Source organism: Parasteatoda tepidariorum, chromosome 5, assembly GCF_982258835.1.
Source record: "Parasteatoda tepidariorum strain Cologne lab strain chromosome 5, Ptep-v5.0, whole genome shotgun sequence".
NCBI lineage: Eukaryota > Metazoa > Arthropoda > Arachnida > Araneae > Theridiidae > Parasteatoda > Parasteatoda tepidariorum.
The window spans coordinates 73,844,749-73,867,448 of NC_141759.1; positions in this window are offsets into that span (position 1 = coordinate 73,844,749).

Sequence of the window (22,700 nt, forward strand, 5' to 3'; positions counted from 1 at the left end):
CATTGCATTATTTCATTAAAAATATAACTATAATATATGGGGTTGTGGATGGTTATTGCAAATCACCCTGTTTTAAAAAATTTTTATTTTCGCCACTTTTTATTCAAATTGTCCCTGTTTAACTGGACTGAGAACATGCAATTTAAAATAACACAGTTGTTATAAATCTGCTTAAACAAAATGCTTTTCAAACTATTTCTTAAATTCGAAAAAAAAAATTAATACCCTCTTTAAAAAGAATTTATACTATATATCGTATTTTTACAGTAAAATGATTGCGAAAGTTGCATGATAGTAAATAAAATGCAGAAACAATAAACAACACAGAATTTTTAATAAATCGACTGCATTCATTATCTACAGTACACAGTGCTCAAAATAATAATAAGAATAAGAAAAAATAAACGGAACACCCTTAATAACTTTTGATCTAATGTTCGGATCTCCATGTTCTAGAATTCAAACTTATTGGTTCGAGAGGGTAACATCAAATATGCTAACTAATAAGTGCTGAGGATGTTTTAAGCTACGAAATCAGACATAAAAACGCACTTTCTCTGAATAAAAATACCTTTTTTCCGGAGGATTCGAACTTCCGACCCCCAAAGTATAGACCATAGCCACAATCTGGAAAATATGGTACCAATAGTTTGGTCAGGAGAGCTGGTCCTCAATGTTAATTTTACTTTCTGCTCATTTTTCATGTCTCGAGCAGTGGCGTATCTAGGGTATGGCAGGTATGGCGAGAGCCATGGGCGCAATATTTGAAAAGGGCGCAAAATCAACCAACACCAACGTTTCTTTTTTTTTTTTTTTTTTTTTCAATTTTTCGAAATATTTTGATATTTTGTTTGTTTAAAAAAAAAAAAAAATTTTACATACATACAAATAAAAATTTTAAAAACAATAATACAAATTTTAAAAAAATAAATAAAGCATTGAAAAAAATCATTTAGAAAACTCTCCAGAATGCAGAATAAAAACTTCCAATGATCCGATCCTCAGATAAATCTTTATTTTTCCAGTACCACAAGCAAAAAGACAAGATAAACATCTCTTCATATCACATTACCAGGATGTAAAAGGGCAATTATCCGGGTATGAATAGAACACCTGCAGGCAGAGAATAGCCCTTTGGTGGTGACAGAGGGCAAAGAAATGTGAAAACCATGGGGTGTCCCTGTCCAGTTTATAGAACCCTTGCTGTAAATTGGCGTAAATCCTTCCAAAAAGGGAGGTTTTGCCACACACGGTGGGAATGACTGTCACAAAACATTTAAATACTAAAAATAGGAGGTGCCTCTGTTGCTTAAACCAATGGTAATACTTAACAATGAATACACCCCATCTATTCTTTTTTTATGAAAAAAAAAAGACAGTCATAAGTGTATTTTAAACGAAGTGTTAGGATTTTCTTATAATCAAGGATTAAATTGTAAGTAATCATTTCTTATTTATGAATATGAATTTCTTATTATGAATAATGCTCACTTTATTATTTCACGTTATATTTTGTAGCGATCGATATATTTTCTAGCAATGCTCAACTTTCTTTAAAATATTTTATTGAGTGGTAATTAAAAACGAAACCATGCACAATTTAAGATAATTCTGGAAAAATTTATAATTTTAACCTGGAAAAAAATTATGTTTCACATGATTTTTTTTAATTATTTATTAATTATACGTAGAAAGGGAAAATGGTTTTACATTAAATAAACAAAGAATCATACAATAAATATAACTACACGGAGCAGAGCAAGTTTGCATCTCTGTATATGTAGATTGAGAGGGGCGTTTACTACATTATAATATTTTGTTTTTGTATATAATTATTTTATTAAAAAAATCATTTAATATGTCCAATGATATTTTGGTAGCAAAAAGTGAACTTTGTGTAATTAAATGCTCGTTATTGTATTATTATTATTAAAAACAAAGTCGTAATGGAAAAAAAAAAACGAATGTTATACATGTTATAAATGTTGGAAACATAATTTTTCAAGTTTCCTGAAAAATTATTGCAATAAGTAAACTTTTTTGCGTAAATTAAGTAGCATTGGCTCTGTTAAGAGTGCCAACTACAAAAAAATAAATTTCTTTTCATTCATTAAAAGATTTTAGGTTTAAACACTCATAAAAGTTCAATTTATTTATTTTTAACTAATTAATTTATTTTTTAATGTATTTATTTATTGAATGAATGGATTAAGGAACGTATCTGTTAATTGCTCAAACTGATTTTCTTTTTTGCTTTCAAGTCACAGAAATATTATTCACACATAATTTTAATTTTAAATTAATAACTTAGGCTCAAGTTTATTCGGATAATGGCTTTGTGAAAAAAAATATCGATGGTTAAATCCTTTATTTTATATATTAATTATTTGTTGCTTGTAAACTGAAGTTGTATTTTAATGTAAAGGTTTTCGATTGGGTAAATTTTTAACCGCTTAAAATTTTAAACTTACTTATCACCCCAGACAATATTTAAATTTTAGAAAAATGTGTGTGCATCATTAATTGTTTAAACGAATAACCGCTAAGACAAAAATGTACGTTATTAATAATTATGTATTTGACCATCTATGTGTTTGGATTAAATTTGATCATATGAATTTTAAATAGTTATTTCTGTAAACGTGCATTTCGTCTCTATCTTTTTTTTTTTTTTTTTTTAATATATTTTCACCTAATTGCCGCTTGAGTGCAAAATTTAAGAAACGACATTTTTTTTAACTAAGATTTAACGTAGTAATTTGGTCACATAACAGCCTACTTTGGTTTTAATAAACAGTAATTATAGAAATTTCTTTGAACTATTCAAAATATTTAATAATAATATTACATTACCTTCCTTTAAAAAAAAATTTTGTCCCCACGAAAAATAATATATATTTTTTTAGGTAATTCTTTTAGTAATTTTTTTATCATATCTTTTATGGATTTTTTTAACAATACCCTTGGTACAGTAGCCATGGCTATATTTGGAAAAATAAGATTATTGTAAAACAGTTTTTATTTATTATATTAATTCAGAATATTTCTGCTTAGAATTTAAGTTTTTATCCTTCATTTTATTTATTTATTTATTTTGTGAAATATGCGAAAATTGTGTGACAAATATGAGCAAGAGAAATTAATGTGTGTTTTTAACATTTTAATATTAGTGCAGATTTTCTAAATGTGTTTTCAGTTATTATTGTACTTTTGTTTGTTTTTTGTTTATTTACATAAAAATAATATTCTATTTAGTTCAAATTTAAGGGAAATATATTAGGGGGGAGGAGTATCATCATTACGATGCACAGAATTTCGACCTGTTTTCTAATCTAACCTTCTGGGGAATATTTTGAAGATCAAAAACCTAAATTCGATAAAAAATGTGTTTATTAAGGGGAAGTATGTTTACGTTTTCATATTTGATTTTATTGCTCACGTTACTGTATGTACTAATTTTTCAGCTTATTTCTATGGGTTTAAAGAAAAATAAAGTAACTTACAATTTTATCGTAATATTTTGTAATTTAAAATAAAAGATTTAACGTTTTCCTATCGAACCATTAAAATTGTAATAATGCATGATTATCTGATACTAATAATTAGGATTATCAAAATTAATTCTTTTTCTAATTTGCTTGATGGGTTCCTACCACCTTCAGACTTAAGTGTATAAAATGAACAAACAAGAATTAAAGATAAGAATTTTTAATTTAAATATACAAACTTTTTATTAAACATATAATTCTTTTGAATAGTTCCAAGTCTACAATACGATTTTTAAAAAAAGTTTTATTATCCTAAAAAAGAAGAAAAAATGCGAAACGAAACTGAAATGTCTAGACTTTAACTGCCTTTATTTTCCTTTTAAAAATTTCAAGCACAATGCCGGAAAAATATGTACATAGTGGTTTCCATTTTCTCTAACTACTTTAATATTAATTATTAACAATATTATTAAAGAAGGTTTTTCCTGAATTGTCACTTATAATCACCCGAGTTTAGAATATCGATGGAATATCACAAGGATTTAATTTTTTATCTCTCTTAGCTAACTTATTTTTGCACTATTATGAAAGGAAAAAAAATATACTCTTAATATTAAATTTAGTTTTAGATTTATTGATGATGTAATTATCTTTAATTTTCAAGGTTATACAATTTTATTAAATAATATTTACCCCGAAGAATTCATCTTGATTCGTAATCATGATGATAATATTAATTTTAATTTTTTAGATTTGGGTATTATAGAAGAAGAAAATATCTGCTTTGTTGATTTGAACGATAACAGAAATGATTTCAATTTTAATATAAATAAACAAATTTCTTAGAATTCTAATATTTCTAAAAATATCTATTTAAATACCATTTTTAATCAAATTAATAGAATTAAAAGAACATGTAGTAATGTTTATTTATTAAAAAAAAAGTTTTTTTTTTTTTTTTTTTTTTTTTTTTTTTTAAAGTGGCAAACTCTTTAAAAATTTGATAAAAAACAATGGATACCCAACTTAAGTAATAATATTCTATGTGAAATTATTGAGTTAATTGTATGTCATTATAAATAAGTTTATTCAAAACTTCTTGGTTAATTTATATAATTTTATAATTTATATAATGTGCAAATCCATTTCGGGCAATTTCATAGCTAAAAATATGTGCAAAGCGGCAAATCATGTTCCTTTCCCTGTTATATAAATGTTATTTTTCTAAAATCATTAAAATTGTATGACTAAATATCAACCTTAATTATCATAAACTTCTTTAATTATCCAGTATAATATCACCTTGCGCACATCCATTTTCAAGCCAATCTTTGGTAACTAACAAATTAAACGCGCTTCAGTAAGAACGCGCTTTAAAACAAATCCCTCTATTTACGTTTTTACCTCAATTTGCGTTTCTGTTTTTATATTTTACAATCTGACAATTTTATTACGGAAATATTTTAAATCATTCTTTCAAAATTTTCCCGTACATGTAAGTTCATTTGAATTAGCTACTCGCTTTATAGATTTTGTTGTGTGTTTTGTTCAGTTTTTTCTTTACATTTCATTTTCTGCTTTTTGCGTGATATTTATTACTTAATGTGTTCTATTTTGTTTCAAAAAATTTTTTTGAGTGTTCCTCGCACTATTGTATTGATCCTGCAATATTTTTTGTATCAAATAATGTATTATTGTCACTATTTAATCAAGAGTTTCGTATGTAATTATGTGTAGATAATGTTTTTAATTTATTATCTGCTAGTATGTAATGTTTGCCAAATTTAGTTATATTAACAGCATCGTTTTCTTTAATGAATTGTAAATAAATTAACTAAATTGATTACTTGGATCAATTATTTTTAGAAACTTCTTGCAATATTTATCGTATCGTTGTTGTTGTTGTTAATTTACGTCGCACCAGAGCTGCACAATGGGCTATTGGCGACGGTCTGGGAAACATCCCGGAGGATGATACGAAGACATGCCATCACAATTTTGATCCTCTGCGGAGGGAATGGCACCCCCGCTTTGGTAGCCCGACGACCTGCGCGCGAAGTCGAGCACTTTACTGTAGCACAGTTTAACGAGGATCCAATACCGCACACCCTCGGTCCCTACGCAGACTGATCCAAGTGGTCACCCACCCGCACACTGACCGCCGCCAGTGATGCTTGACTTCGGTGATCTGCTGGGAACCGTGTCTTATCGATCAGTCCACTGCGGGACTTATTTATCGTATCAAATAATGTATTATTGTCATTATATAATCTAGAGTATGTAATTATGAGCAGACATTTTTATTATTATAACTTAGTATAATATGGTTGTCAAACTTATCTGACCTACATTGAAAGCGTATTGTTTCTAATGACTTGTAAATAATAAATATATCAAAATTAATAATTTAATAACAATTATTTAATTTATAATTGCCATAACAAAACGTAATTATTTACTCTGTGATCTTTAATAAATTTATAATATCACGATAATTTTACTGCTTTGATGATAATAAAACATAATTACTCTTAAAAAATCAACTTCTTTCAGTTTTAATTTTCAGCATCCAGTTATGTTACGGTTTTCTTTAACTCAGAGCAACATTTGTGTGCGCGTATTTTTGTTCAAAATTATATTTGTAACACTTTATAATATTTTTTTGCTTATATAAATGAATTTTTAGCATTTTATTGATACAAACACAATATATATATATATATATATATATATATATATATACATGTGTGTGTGAAACAATAGAGAATAAAAATATCTTAAAAAGGGCGCCGATAGGAGGATTGCCATAGGCGCCATTTTTTCTAGATACGCCTCTGGTCTCGAGAACTTTTTGAGCGAGTTGAAACATTTTTGCCAACAACTATACGATTCGTTTATCTAAAAATAATTCAATGCAAAATATAAATGTTAGAAAATATTTATTGCTTTTTATTATTTAATTTTATAACAGTCGGAAAACTTTTAAATTGTAAAATACAAAATTTTTACATAATTTTAAAGAATACTATTTTAAATGGCAAAATGTAAAATCTGGGTGAAATCGGTCAAATAGTTCCAGAGAAATCGAATTTTAAATATATGACTTTTTCAAAATTCGCTTTCTCAGAAACTATTCAACCGATTTCGTGAAATTTCGTATTTTGCCTTTTAAAATTGCAGTCTTAAAAATTATGTAAAAAATTGTGCACCTTACAATTCATAAGTTTTTCGCCTTTTATGAAATAAAATAATAAAAAATAATAAATATTTACAAAAAGTCATATTTTGCAAGGACTTTAGTCTTTGGACAAGCGAATTTTTTTAATTACGTACAAACATTTTTCAATTCGCTTAAAAAGTTCTCGAGATATGATAAAATGCGCAAAAAGTTAAATTAACATTAAGGGATCCAAGCTTTGGACCGCTCTCGTGATCGAACTATTAAATTAAGCCTATAATTCGCAGATTACTGGAAATATGGGTTTAAAAATTTGATCCCTTTAAATTTTGGGTATCAGAAATCGGAATTCGTCGAAAAAAACGTATGTTTAATCAGAGTAAGTTGAGAAAGTACGTTTTGGTAGTTGAGAAACGTACGTTTTTGTAGTTTTGTAGTTTGTAAGTTGAGAAAGTACGATTTCGTAACTTAAAATATCGTCTGCATTAATTAATCAACGTATTTGAGGTCACCCCTTTGAGCGATGAAGATTGAACGTGAAGATCCAATCATCAAATAAAAAGTTTTTCAGAGTGGGCGGTTTTTTATTTTGCGCTGTACATGCCTATTACGTAAGCAGTTTAGTTTTGTGGTTATTTTTAAGCAAGTAAAAAAATTAATATCAAACGCTGTTTACATTTCACCAGGAAAAAAAATCAAGGGACAGAAGTTTTTGTGGTCTGATAGAAATTTAATATTTACATTGTCTGTAGCGACAGACAGTTCCATGAAATATTTTGCGAAGGTCATAACATTTTATTATGACAATGGAGTTCTTTGTAAATGCCAAACAAGTGAGTTTGTCTCAAATGTGGTAACCATAACAAAACTCAGCCTCCGCGCCGGTTGACGGGAAGTGTGGGAAGCCGAGCAATGCGTCATAATAGCATGTCTCGCCGCTACGAAATCTGATTGGCTGATTTATTCCATTTCTTTTTTTTCAAACTTTTAAATGGTTTCTTTGCACGGCTGATGGGAGATGAATAAGACAAGGTCAAAAAAAAGAACAAAATAAAACGAAAGGAAAACCAGAAATGGTGTATCATTTGCTTTAACCTGTCGCAAAAAAGGTTTTTGTTTCGTATTATGTAGGTGTTCTTCTACCCAAAATTCAACTAATGCTATTTTTTCCATTCCTTATACGGTCAAAGCAGTATGCAGGTCATGCTTCGTTTTCAACCCACCCGAGTTTGCAGTCTTACTAATGGTCCTTTTAGATCAATATTTACATCTGTTATATTTATTTTAAATTTTAAACGTTTTTTCGAGGAAGTTTGTAAATTTCTTTAAAAGATTATACTTCACATTGCATAAAAATTTATGCTTTGATTTACTTTCAAATCGAATTTTTAAAATTTCGATAATAATTACAATTATAAATATCAAAGAGCAAACTTGTTGATGACACTTACTTAAAAAATATGCTTTAATTTTAATTTATATTTTAAAAAATTGTTCAAAATTGTGGTTTAATAAAAAGTTTATAAATTCTCATGAAGGAATAATTAATATTCTAATGTCTAAAGTTTTTGAAGTGTTCGAAAATAATCAGTTATATTAGAAATTTTGAAAGAAAAACTTGTTTTTAATATAAAAGTAATTCCTTCAGAAATATTTTATTTTTAATTAAAATGTAATAGTTAAATGAGGCTTTTTTTTATTTTTTAGTATGAAAATATTGTATCCAGTCATAAAATATCATTTTGCTTTCTCTAAATGAAAATTAAAAAACCTTTATTCCTTTTAAAGTACAATTCTTTTTAAATACATTTTTTTTTTCTTTTGCTAGAATTTACAAACAAAGCAATCAATAAATCCTGTTCTTTCTTTTAAATCGATATACTGTTCTTTAGTTCTTCATACTTGTCAATGGACTAAATAATAGCTTATTTAGTTTCGTACATATTCCTAAGCTAAAGACTAGACTTCTTACTTAAGAAAATATTGCAATAGTATAATAGAATTAGAATAGAAAAAACCCTTTTAAATAAAACTCAATGGTTCTAGTAAGGTCTGTTTAATTGCCAACACAACCAGTGGCGTAAACACTAAGAACCAATAAAAATATTTTTTCATTTCTAAGATTTTTTTTAATTCACTTTACAAATAAAAGTAACCTTTAACTAAACCTTGAATATAATTATTGTATTATAGTGAGGTATTTTCCCTTATTATTGAAATAAATTTAATTTCTTCAGTGCCTTTTCTAAATTCCGCTTTGTCATCCCAGTTACGATTTTTATTACCTTAAACTACAAATACCCGAATATCTCTTTATAGCGTTGTTAAATTTTTTGTACTAAGTTTTAATTAAGGCGCTTTTAGAAATCTTGCAAGGGGCACCTAAGTCTGTGCTCGCCACTGAACACAACGCCTGTTCCTGCCCAGTTTGGTTTATCAACAGTACTAATAATCCTTTAAAAACAAAGGTTATGGTGATAATTGACATTATTTGTTGTTATTTAAAATGTTAGAATATTACTATGCTGTATTGTATAGTACTGAAGAAGAAAAAATATTTTTTCTTTTTATAATTACCATTTTCAGATCTTTTCAGTGAAAAATGCCATGCAAAAGGCGAAAGGGAAAACATGCAAAAACGATTTGAAAATCTATAAATTAGCTTGCTTTCTGTAAACACGATTTTAAACTTTAGGATACAGTAGAACTCCGATTAACCGATACCCTCGGGACCAAGGGTGTCGGTTAATCGGTTAATCCCTATTATCCGATGAAGTCGAAAGATCGAAATCATCCGATAATCTGGGCATCTTTTCACGTCTGGGCTTCAGTGCACAAACTTTGAACTACGATTAAAATTACTCAAAATGATAGTAGCTATAATAATTATATTTAATGCACTTGTGTTATATTTATATATCATGAATAACGATATAATATTATATTTAAAAAAATCCTTGATTCCTTTTTATTTTTTGTTAAAATATCCTTAATTATCAACCATATTTCGGATTCGATCTCACAGCAGTAATTTGGTAACATCAGCAGTAAAAATCATAAAACATGTGTTGGAAAGTTTTTAACCCACGTCGAAAGGGTTGTTGGGTAACCGAATGCGTCGTATTATGGGGCATTTCTTGATTTGATAAATTTATTGTAAGACATTTCCAATCACCACAATAGTTATTTTAATTGAAATACATTTATAGAAATATTGGTATTTACCGGGTGAAACTTATTAACATTACAAGTGGTTTTTGAATCGGTTAAATTTATGCTTGTTTACTTAATTTGGCCACTGGAGGCCGCAAGGTAGAGAAAATTACTAATGTTATTATACTCTATCATGGAATTCATATCTTTAATTAATTAAAAAAATCATCGGCACTTTAATTCCAATGCAGATGTCAATGTTAAACCGATGAAAAAATGTTTCTTTTCTACGCGTTTGTTCTCAAACTGGTGGACTGAGAATAAATTTTGTGCTGATTGGTTCATTATTGCGAATTTATAAAAGGAAAACTTAAAGTTATATATGTAACTGTAATACGCAGCTAAGTATTTTTAAATATTTGCTTTGCATAATACCTACTATTATTTTTAAATAATTTCTATGTAAGTTCTTTTGTTATGCTTAGATTGTATAAAATATTTTGAGGCAATTGCAGTCATTAATTTAAGAATAGCAGTGACTTATTCAAAGCAAGTTTATAACAAATTAACTATAATATCACAAGAGGTATAGCTAATATTTGATGTTTTTGTGTTCATTAGAAAAATACAAATACGACAACAGAACTTTCACTTCTGGCAAATTCATTTTAGGATGTGATACCCAGAGTTGGGCATCGATTACAGTAATCGATTACAACTGTAATTGATTACAGATAATTACTGCTTTGTAATAAATTACTTGTAATCACGATTACAAGTAATCATAATTTTTGATTGCATCAGAGTAGAACAAAAATGTAATCTATTACATATTTCAATCACAGTAATCAATTACTTGTAATCATGATTACAAATTTTGATTACAACTGTAGTCTGTAATTATGATTACAATTCTCAATTACAGTAATCAATTACTTGTAATCATGATAACAAACATTCATAATTTTGATTCCAACTGTAATCGTGATTACATAACCAATTACTGTAATCAATTACTTGAAATCCTAATTACAAGTAATCTAAATATACGATTACGTGTAATGATGATTACATGTAATCGATTACTGTAATTATTTGTTGTAATCACGATTACATCTGTAATCAAAATTATCTTACCTTGTAATCATGATTAGTAACTGATTACTGTAATCGATTACATTTTTGGCCAACTCTGGTGATACCCTACTGTTAAGTAAAACTTCTTAGTGCATAATAGGGTCAACTTAACGGTCATATCATCAGCCACTTGGGGTATAAATATAATAAATGGTGATTTAAAAATTCTCTGCTAGTGAGAGCCCGATTATAAGAATCTGAGTCCTTGGGCAGATACGGATTAAGGAGCCTCGACATTTTCACTGACTCTAATCTTTGTGTTACTTTTATTTTCATAAAAATTTCACAAGTCTATCTATACACCAGTGTGCACAGCGTGGTTTGCGTGGTAGACGGAAAAAAAGGTCCCGGAAAAAAAGGTACGGAAAAAAAGGTCCCGGTAAAAAAGGTCCCTGGAAAAAAAGGTACGGAAAAAAGGGTCCCTGGAAAAAAAGGTCCCGGAAAAAAAGGTCCCGGAAAAAAAGGTCCCGGCAAAAAAGGTACCTCCATAGGGAAAATCTGTAGGGATATTTCCCCTCTCGCTTTCTGGGCAGCATGAATGCTTCTCGCTGTTTCAATGAATATTCTTTTTATCTGTAATAATTCAGATTAGATCATTGAGGTAAGGAGAAGGGTAAGGGGGGGGGACTTATGGGCTGGTTGTATTACGCTTTTTTTTTTAAATTTTATTTCATTTATTTATTCTTCTTTGATTATTTTTTAAAGCGGGAAGATACTATTTAAATTTTTCAGTAATGCTTTACTTTTTTTGTAATTTTTTTTAGTGAAAAATGTGTTATTTTTCTATTTTAAATTCTTTTTTATTTCTTTAGAATAAATAAGAAACAAAAGTTAAAAAACCTAGCACGGAACAGCAAAAAGTGCTTCAATCTAATCTTCTCATTTCAAATATTTTCCCCTACAGAATTTTCTCTACACAGATACCCTTTTTACCGGGACCTTTTTTTCCGGGGACCTTTTTTTCCGTACCTTTTCTTCCGGGACCTTTTTTTCCAGGTACCTTTTTTTCCGAGACCTTTTTTCCGTACCCTTTTTTCCGCTACCTTTTTTTCCTAGAACCGGTTTGCGTATGCATCGTGCGTCTCGATGCTTTGCCAATCTATATGATGCATATAGAACGATCCAAAACGATTTTTAGACTTTTTATTACATAGAAATATGTTTAACTGCTTTTTCACTGCAGCAAAAGTAAGCTTCGACTCATATGTAAAGTGCCATTGATTTGATAGGTCTTTTTATTTAAAAATTAGAGTACTGCAAAATTTTACTTAATGAACAAGGCATAACCTCAGATAAAATGTAAAATTAAAATCTTTAAATATTAATCTATGGGTTCCTTTAATATTAATCTGTGTTAAACATTAATCTGTGTCCTTTAAATATTTATCTGTGTTAAAGTGGTAGTAAAATGCATGCTTTCTATATATTCTTTGCATTTATAAACTTAATTTATAATTTTTTTTAAAAATTAAGCATATATATTATTATGTAATACTGTTGTGAAAGTCCGCATAAGCTTTTACAAAATAAAGCGATGTTTCTGCCTAAAATTGTAATTTAAATTCCATCTTACTACCACTGGGGAAAATCATCCTCGCAAGGATTAAAAGTCGGCAGGTATGCAAACGTGACAGCATTTTGCTTTTTGCCTAATTTAAATTTCAATTCACGACCTCTGTTAGATGTGCCGTTTGTCGCTTCATTTTTGACAAGGATTCTGACGTTGATGATTCACTTGATAACAGTAATGTGTATAGATAATAGTCTCGGTAATATATATATAACAGAGACACTACTTATAGAGTTAATAAAATTCTATTTGTAATTTTTATAATTGTGAATTCTATTGTTATCTAGCTATCTCTACAAAAATTATCCATAAGAAGTGTTGGCAGCTAGAATATTTCATCAATAAAAAAAATATATATTTATGATTCCTTAATGAAACATACATCATTTTCATTTAAAACTTTGTTGTCGTTTTTTTTTTTTTTCTTTTCCAAATTACAGGAAATCTAATGCAATTATAAAAAATTTTACATTAACAGAACAAAAATTATTCTCATTTTTTTTTCCTTCCTCCGTGGTCTATATTTTAGCAATCGGGATTTTAACTTGCTTAAAAATACGAAAATTTTGTTCTTTTTTATAATATTTGATACATTTCCCCTGAACTATTTTTCCCCTTGGATAGTTAAAAATGCTTTACATTCAAAGAGAATAACTGTTGAATGCTTTTGAAATTAGTTATTTCCATGGTTTATATAAATATTTTTTTACAAAAAGTGATTAAAAGATATGAAAATATAATTTTTATTTAAAGACTGCCTCAATTTTCATTAAAATTTTTCGTCTAAGTTTGTCTATTTCCTTTAAAAACTGAAGTAAAAACTCCGCATATTGCTGAATAATGTCGCCATTTTCAGAGAATCAATTGTTTGGCTAATTTGTTCCATGCAAATGTTCAGAATTCTTCTACCTTTGTGATCAGTGTCTCGTGACCTCAAAACTCTTTATCATCTGCAGAGAACTGAAACGAAGATATCTTTGCAGACGATCATAAAAAAAATAGCATACATTTGTCGTCACAGGTATTTGTTTTTTGTTGTTCTTTCTGGTTTAACTATTATTCTAAGTAGGGGTCAACGTACAAGAGATGAGTCAGAGCGAATCGCCAGTTTCCAGTCGCCTCCTAAAGTGCTCTGGCAAAATAAAAAATGGGTTTAATCTGAAATCGATGCAAAAGTCATCCATTCTCGTAAAAATTAATGGTATAGGAAATCCAAAAAATATCATACTAAGTGGAGTTATATGCTTTATTTATTTTCATTTTAGCCTGTTCTTTTGAGATGAAATGGAACGAAATGTCATATTTTATAACTTTATCGAATATGTGCTATAACTATGTCCGGGAATTCGAATATATTGTTTCGGATATTGGATCTTTTTTGAATATGCGTTTTTCTCTTGAAATTTTCTTGTTATATTTTTATTAAATCTATATAAACCTTAAATTCTAATAATAATTACTGGGATAAACATTAAGAACGTATTTAAAGAGTGTCATATAAAAGTAACCATGAGGACGTATCATAAATTTACTGAACAACAAAAATGAACGGTCGTCATAGTAAGGGAAAATAAATGCCACTCTTTCTAGGAAATATTTCATTTTCTCAAAATAACTTTTAATTCAAAAACTTATGATAACGGAAAGCATGTTCGCCGACTGCCATACACATATTATTGATAAGTTTCTAAACTTATTTGCAAACTGATACGCTTACGCTGTGATGCAATAAATAATTAACACCGAATTTTTTTATTTTTTTAACTAATTTGTTTACTTACCAATACGCTGGTTCACTGATTTACCATCATGCTAGTCCCTCCAGTACTGGTTCAATATAAAGTTGCTAAGGGTCCTTGAATTGATAGGTAACCCGTATCTATGACAAATTTGCTGAATTTGGTGGTAAATTCAAAAAGAATGCAACTTTCTAAAAATATTCAAATTCCAGCTCAGCATGTTTTACAGAAATATAGAACAAAAGACTAATCCTTAAAATCTTTCTTTTTTTTTTTCTTTTTTTTTTTTTTTTATAATGTAAACATATCTTTCTTTAATAAATTACATTTCTGTTTTAATTACATTAAACATGAAAATGCGCTAACTGTTGAGTATTTAGAATGACAAAAAAAAAAGTGTCAGAAATTGCAAATATTAAGTACTTTTTAATCAGTAAAACGCTAATTTATACTCCTGTCCTTCTTAATTTTTATACGTCCCACTGCATTAATTTTTTAATTGAATTTTCAACTTCATTTTTTGCTTATTATAGTATTTTTTTAAAATTCCGTCAACAGCTTAGTTTTTAACATATTCTTTTTTCATGTTAAGGGTTTGACAGAATTGAATTTTTGGATTAGTCATTACGAAAATCCAAAAGACGGACTCAAAATTGCGTGCAAAATTCTTTTTAATTATTTATTTTCAGCTGTTAATATTTTGAAGATACTCAAAGGAAAAGAAAACACTTTTTATCAGATAAAAAAACAAAATGAACAACAACAAAAAGCTGCAATTAGTAAAATTTATATAACAATAATTGCTGGAAAAAATATGTGAAAACTAAAAGGCTTCGTCCCCTGCACGATATCACTCACCAACCCCAGTAACAGCTACGTATTTATTTTTATTTTTTTGTTTGCTTCATAATAAATTATTTTGCATAAATTATATCAGGAATTTCTTAATGTCGACATAAAACAGTTTTTTCTACGAAAGTTGAAACCATTTATTCACTTGTATATGTCCAAAAATAGATATAATAATTTAGAATAGCGGCTAGGCACCCTGTTCACGGCCGATCACCAACTCGGATAATTGCTTCATTACAATAATTGTTAATTCTTCACTGTAATAATTCCGGATAAAATTACCTTAAAAAGTACTGGCACGCTGAGAGCCGCATCCGTAAAATCTATTTTAGACGTAAAATTTTATACCATACTTTTTACAGTGTTGCTTATTTAATTAAAGCGATTTTACACTAAATCTTACCATATAAAAATTGCACTATATTAGGTTTTTCGTCCCCTAAAATTTTGGGTCAAAAACCCTTACGAAAATTTAAGGTATATTTAAGGTTGATTTGAGGTATTTTTGAGGTATTAAGGTTGTTTTGAGGTATATTTGAGGTATATTTAAGGTTGCAGAGAAAACAGCAATAAAAATTATACCTTGTAAAGGTTGTAATTAAGGTGTACGAGGTTGATTTACATATACTTCAGCTTGTTTTGAGGTTGTTTAAAATTCACTTCAAATCATCCAGACTGATAAGGTGATTTTTGAGGTATACCAGGTTTATTTTCTTACACTTGTAACAAAAGAGGTATTTTTGAGGCATAAAATTTTTTACCTTATTTCAACTAACGAGAGTGAGGTATTTATTGAGGTATATGAAGTCATTTTATTTATACCTAAGCTTATTTTGAGGTTGTTTTAAATTCACTTCAAATCATCCAGACTGATAAGGTGATTTTTAAGGTATACGGGGTTGTTTTTTTTACACTTGTAACAAAAGAGGTATTTATGAGGTATAAGAAAATCAACCTTATTTCAACTAACGATAGTGAGGTATTTACGAGGCATAAAAAAATATACCCTTTTTCTACTAACGATAGTGAGGTATTTATGAGGTATAAAAAAATATACTTTATTTCAACTAAAGAGAGTGAGGTATTCATTGAGGTGTATGAAGTCATTTTTTTTTATACCTAAGCTTGTTTTAAGGTTGTTTAAAGTACACTTTATATTAACTAGCTCACTTCCCAGAGTTCCATGCGAACTGGTAAATGGCGTGTGCAGTGGCGTATCTAGGGTATGGCAAGTATGGCGGATGCCATGGGCGCATTATTTCAAAAAGGCGCAAAATCGATCAAATTCAACGATTTCTTTACTTAAAAATTTTATTAAGTGTTTTTTTTAAATTCATATATATATATATATATATATATATATATATATATATATATATATATATATATATATATATATATATATATATATATATATATATATATATATATATATATATATATATATATATATATATATATATATATATATATATACAGAGAGAGAGAGAGTTAGTTAGAGGGCGAATTAAAATCAAGTATACAACATTTAACCATTTCATGTGGGCTCGAAAAGAAGACATCGTCTTTTGAGGGACTCTTTTTGTCACTGGGAGAGTGAAGTATGAAAGGGAACCGCTAATCGTAAAACAAAGTAGGTGACAAGCGTCAAACAATTCAGGTTAAATATAATTTGTTAATGTTCATGAATACATTCACGTTAAATACTAAAATAAGTAACTGAAAAAAATATCTTTGTCCTTTCTGCTGTTATATTTACGACGATTTCGGCAAAAACAAAATTTTAATTATAAAATCATAATTTAAAGAATAATGCTTAATTTTTAATAATTATTACTCTCGTTGCTAACTTTTTGATACATTCCAATTAAAATATTTTTAATTTTAGAAAATTTCCTAAATAATTCCCATTTAATTTTCATCAAAATCCTTTTACTAAAAGTCTTTTAACCACATATATAATTTCAAATGCATTTAAAATTTTCGAAAATGTAGCTTATCATTGCTTCACAACAAGTCAAAGCTGTGATAGAAAGAATTTAAGTTATCGCCAGGGCCGGATTAAGAACCTCAGAGGCCCTAAGTACTTATATTTTTGGATGCTCCTTAAATATAATTAAGAAGATCAATATAAATAAATAAAATATTTTTGTTAAGGAAAACTAAAGTTTACAAAAATAAATAAATGTATATAACTGCAAAATTTAACACTTTTTGCAGAGAATCTGGTGGAAATCAAAATTTTTCAATTAACTCTGTGAATATTTTTTAAGACTAATCAAGTATTCTTCGATTTTAGAGGAAAATTAAAATAATTCCTGGTATTTCATTTTTAAAAATTGCCTTTCAAATCTATAAAATATAACCTATTTTTATTTTCAAACTTTCCGGGTGTTACGTAATGTTTTCGAATATGCTTTTTAAATTTTTAATAAAAATATTTTCACTGCGGGTGTCAAGTTAATATTCACGTAAAAAAAAATATCGAACTTTAACCAATTTTTATGGAGAATAGAAAAGGTTAATTCAGTATATAAACGAAATTAGTAATTAATAAAAATAACAAACAACTCTTTTTTTTCTATGTCCTAGAATGTTGAGAAACCTGAGACAGTTCTCCATGAATTAATAAAAGATTTCTTATTATCTACCGCATTTATTATTATTATTAATTCAACTATTTCGCTTTTTGTGTCAAAATCGGTTTGCTTCCACTCCTTTGAAAAACGTAGTGTTAAGTTTATTTTACATTATTATTTTATTCATAATAATCAATCAAAAATATTCTATACATTTAATGTGTTTAATGTAAAACAATTTAAAGTTCTGAATTAATAATAAACTTAATTTATAATTAAACCGTTACATGCTGCTTCACTTTAATTTCATGTTTGTGAAAATTAACAACAGAAAGTGAGTTTTGTATATAAGTGATAGTGTGATTATTTTAGAACGCACAATCATGGTTATATAAAAAAATAAAATAATTAACTAATTAATATAATAATTAACTAATAAATATTAATATAGTTTATATAGCCTGTGCTATGTATGATGTTATAGCTTTTGAGTAGTAAATATATCGATATATCAAATTTCTTCTTCCTCGGCAATGCATAACGTATTTATTTAAAATCATGTACTTTTCAATAATAAAAAAAGAATACAAATCCTAAAAATATTTATTGATTTTTATTTAGAATAGCTTACTTTGATATTCATTTCAGTTTAAAATAATTTACTTAAAAAAATGCTTTCGACTTAGATTATTTGGTATTATTTATGTATATTTGAAAATACCATACGTTAAAATTAAACTATAATAAAGAAGCTGAATCCTTAAATTTAAAATATTTATCTATATGAAAAAATTGAGTAAAAATATAAGAGACTAAAAGAAAATGAAAGACGAACGAACGAATTTTAGGATGTTCAAAAGTGGGTGAGAAATGTAAAGAAACTTTTTCTCCTTATCTAAAGGAAAGTGAGACCTCCCATAGTGCATCCCACTGTAACTTTACTCTTTCTTTTGAAGAAGTCCCCCATTCTTAAACAAGAAAAGATAAGAGAAAGACCAGAATGCAGAGAATCCATGATCCCTGAATAAATTTTTATTTTCTTTATTTTTTCACTACCACAAGCAAAGAGAAAAGAATTTGTTCCTCCTCTTCGTATCACATTACAAGATTGTAGTCGTTCTAAAAAGGCAATTAATCAGGGAACCCCTTTAGGCAGAGATAGATCTTTGGTGATGACCAGAGGACAGAGAAATGTAAAATCCATTGGGTGTCTCATGCTTGTAAATCTTCAGTTTCATCAGGGGTTAAAATCTCTTTGAAAAACGTTTTCGGGATCTGTTGAATAGATTTCAAAAAGAACCCCTGCTGTAAATTAGTGTAAATCCTTCCAAAACAGGAAATATTTATCATCCATAGTGGGAATCACCTCCACAAAAGTGTGAAATACTAAAAATGGGAGGTGCCTCTGTCTGGTAGTACACCCCTCTATTTTGAAAAATAAAGACAGACGTAATTGTAAGTTGTTAGGTGTTCACGCTCCTATGAAAAATTCTGCTCGTTCTAGTTGTTATTTCAAAATTTAATTCAAGAAAATAAATATTTATAGTCGATTTTGGAATTTTATAATCTAATTTGATAGGTTACAGCTTTTTCAGATAGGTTTTGATTCATTCAACTATTTAAGTGGTAAGATTTTTTTCCTTGATTGTAAGTAATCATTTCCTGAATATTTAAATAAATGTATTACGCATAAATTATTAATTAGCGTTATAGGCGTTCGTTATATTTTTTAGAAATGATGTCTATGTGAAGGGATGCCAACTGCTAAGATTTCTCAGAAATATTTTATTAAGTGGTGGAAAGTTAAAGACCAAAGCTTGCAAACGTTTGGATAATTTTGGTTAAATTTTAAATGCTTACAACTAGATAACTGGAATGAAATTGTGTTTAACACGAAATTCCGAATTATACATACGTAGTGGCTTAAAAAATAATTTTATATCAAATTTAATAATTAAATAATTGTATATCTGCATAAACCAAGAAACAAAACATAAATTTTGCTACCACTAGAAAAAAGTTTCCCATTAAACAGAGCAAGTTGTCATCTCTATATACATATAGATCGAGAGGGACATTTGGCTCTCCCCCCTTTTAATTTTATAAATTAGAATTTATAATATTTTTTAGTTTCTATTATTGCTGTTTTATATGAAAAAACATTTAACATGCACAAGGAATTTTTTGTAGTAATAATAAAACATTGTATAATTAAATATTCGTTAATGCTTTATTATTAAAATTAATATGTAGTAAAAAAAAGATAAATGTTAAAATTTCAAATGTTATTGGGGACATAATTTTTTAAATTTTCTGAAAATTTATTGCAATAGGTATATAATTTTTTGCTTACAAGTAAGTAACATTCATGAAGTAACATGCTTTTCTTTTTATTTATTAATAGATAAATTTTGAATTTAACCACTTGTAAAAGTTTGATCTATTTTTCTTCCTTTGAATGGTTAGGAAGCATATCGTCAGTTGTTGGCATCTTTTTTTTTTTTTGTACTCTAAGTTACAGAAGTATATTCACTCACAATTTTAATTATATTTTAATGCTTTAAATGTGAATTGCAATAATCCTTCTACTTACAAATTGAAATTTTTTCTTCTAATTTTTAAAGACATGTTTGTTCTGAATTTTTAAATTATATTCAGTTAATATTTATCAAACTGTCTTTGACTTTGAAATTGAATCAACTTCTTCCTTATTTCTCGGCCACAAAATTTCGCAAATCTTTCTCCTATATTTTTTCTTTTTTTTCAGATTGCCATTTTCTTCCCTTTTTTTTTAAATAAAAAATAGATAAAATAAATACTACTTTTTTAATTTTATATAAATACTATTCTTTTAATTTTCAAGTGTTTTACAATATATGTTACTTACATTACATTTATATCATCCCATATCACATTGCTTGAAAAAAATTGGTATACTATTTTCAAATGGGTTTATTAAGTGTCCTCCATTTATATATTATATTTATTTCTTATAATCAAAGTAAAATGGTAGCAAAATAATATTAATGTTATAATGTGTAGTTTATAACCCAATCATTACAACAGTTTAGTAACTTGAAAGAAAAAGTTATCAATAAAGTGATAATCACAATAATATTTATTCATTAAATTATTATCTTTATTTTAAGAATATATTTAGAAATGTATTTCCATAAAGATGCAAAAAGTCATCTTCTCGAATATTTCAATGATTTATATATTTTTCTTTTTCTTTAAAAACAACTTAATTTACACAATTATAAACGACCTTTATAATTGCGCAGAATTTTTTTTTCACTTTGCTTGAAAATCTCTCTAGGTACTTCTCAGATTGCGATTACCCCCTAAATTTTGGGATTCAGAAATCCAAATCCGTCGAAAAAATGGCATGTATAAACAGAAACTTCAGAGAAAGTACGTTTTAGTATCTGATTTCGTAACTTAAAATATCATACCTGCACCTATTAATTATCATATTTTAAGTCACCCCTTGAACTATTGAGATGAGAAGAAAGTGAAGATCTGATCATTAGATCAAAAGTTATCAGGATGGTCCGTTTATTTATTTTTTTGCGCACTGAACGTCTAAAAATTCATAATTCAAATTTGTTTAATATTTTGCTTTATTTTTAATTTGTTCCATTGTGATGCGAAGAGAATTTTTCATATTTTTTTTTTAATTAAATATGCTAGAATGTATTCTGGTCTATTTTTTTACTTTTTGCCTTTTTTTTACTGTTAGCAAAAGAATTATTTCTAGATATTCTTAAAACTAATCGTCAGCTTCCCCTAATTTATTTCTCAATAAAAAATGTATTATTGTCGTTATTAAGTCTTGTTTTGTATGTAATTGTGTGTATATTTTTTCTTATTATCTGTTTTTATATAAGGATTGTAAAACGTAATTATATTAAGAGCATCGGTTTTTTTATTTTATTGAACAGTAAATAAACTAATCAAAATATATCTTTTTTTTTATTGTTGCTATTTTATTCGTAATTATCATAACAAATCGTAATTATTTACACTGTAATCTTTAATGAATTTATCATATCGCGATGATTTTATTTTGATGTTAGCAAAGCGTGATTATTTAAAAAAAAATCAATTTCCTTCAGTTTTAATTTTGAAAATGTTGAGTAATCATCCGGTTATGTTATAGTTCTTCTTTAACTCAGAGCAACATTTGTTGTGTGTACGTAATTCTGTTACCAAATTATATTTGTAAAACTTTAAAATATAATTGTGCTTAATTAAACAACTTCTTAGAATTTTTATTGACAATTGAAAAAACGCAATAGAATCTTCTATAAATATGATAAAAAAGGTATTTTAATTTCTTACCGATGAGGATTTCGAATACACGTGAATGCATAACAATTAAAAAGAGATAATTTTATTGTTATATTTAATATTTATTTATTTATCAATTTTTTTTTTTAAATTCAATTCAATCTTTTTGTGATATTGTCAAAAGAATTAAATACTTCAAACAATGCTTTTATTTTGTATTGGATAAAAAAAAAAAAAGAATTTTAATATTTTAGTAAGGGCGCCAGTAAGAGGTTTGCCATAGGCGCTTCTTTCCATAGATACGCCTCTGGGCGTGTGTGATGACAATCGAAAGTTTTTTTGAAATCCGGTAAGTGTGCTTGACATTTATTAATTTAGTTTTATCACTTTTAATCAAATGTGTTTCAATTTTCAATCTTAAATTTCATTATTTTTGTTTTAACCATGCGTCCTGATCTTAAATAATTTAAGTTGGAGGATATTCTTAGAAACTATTAGTGTAGGCTTAGCAATAAGAGAGAATAACCGAAATATTTTTCGTCGCTGTTTAGGGTAACGTTACTGGTGAATCGTTACAGCAGGTTATGCACAGTATATTTTATTGTCTGTAATTTATTCAAATAGAACTATTCTCTTTATTTTGCTTAAATGTATATGTTCTAACGTAGCAGTATGCACGTTGATTAATTGAGAAAAATGTTCATAATTTCT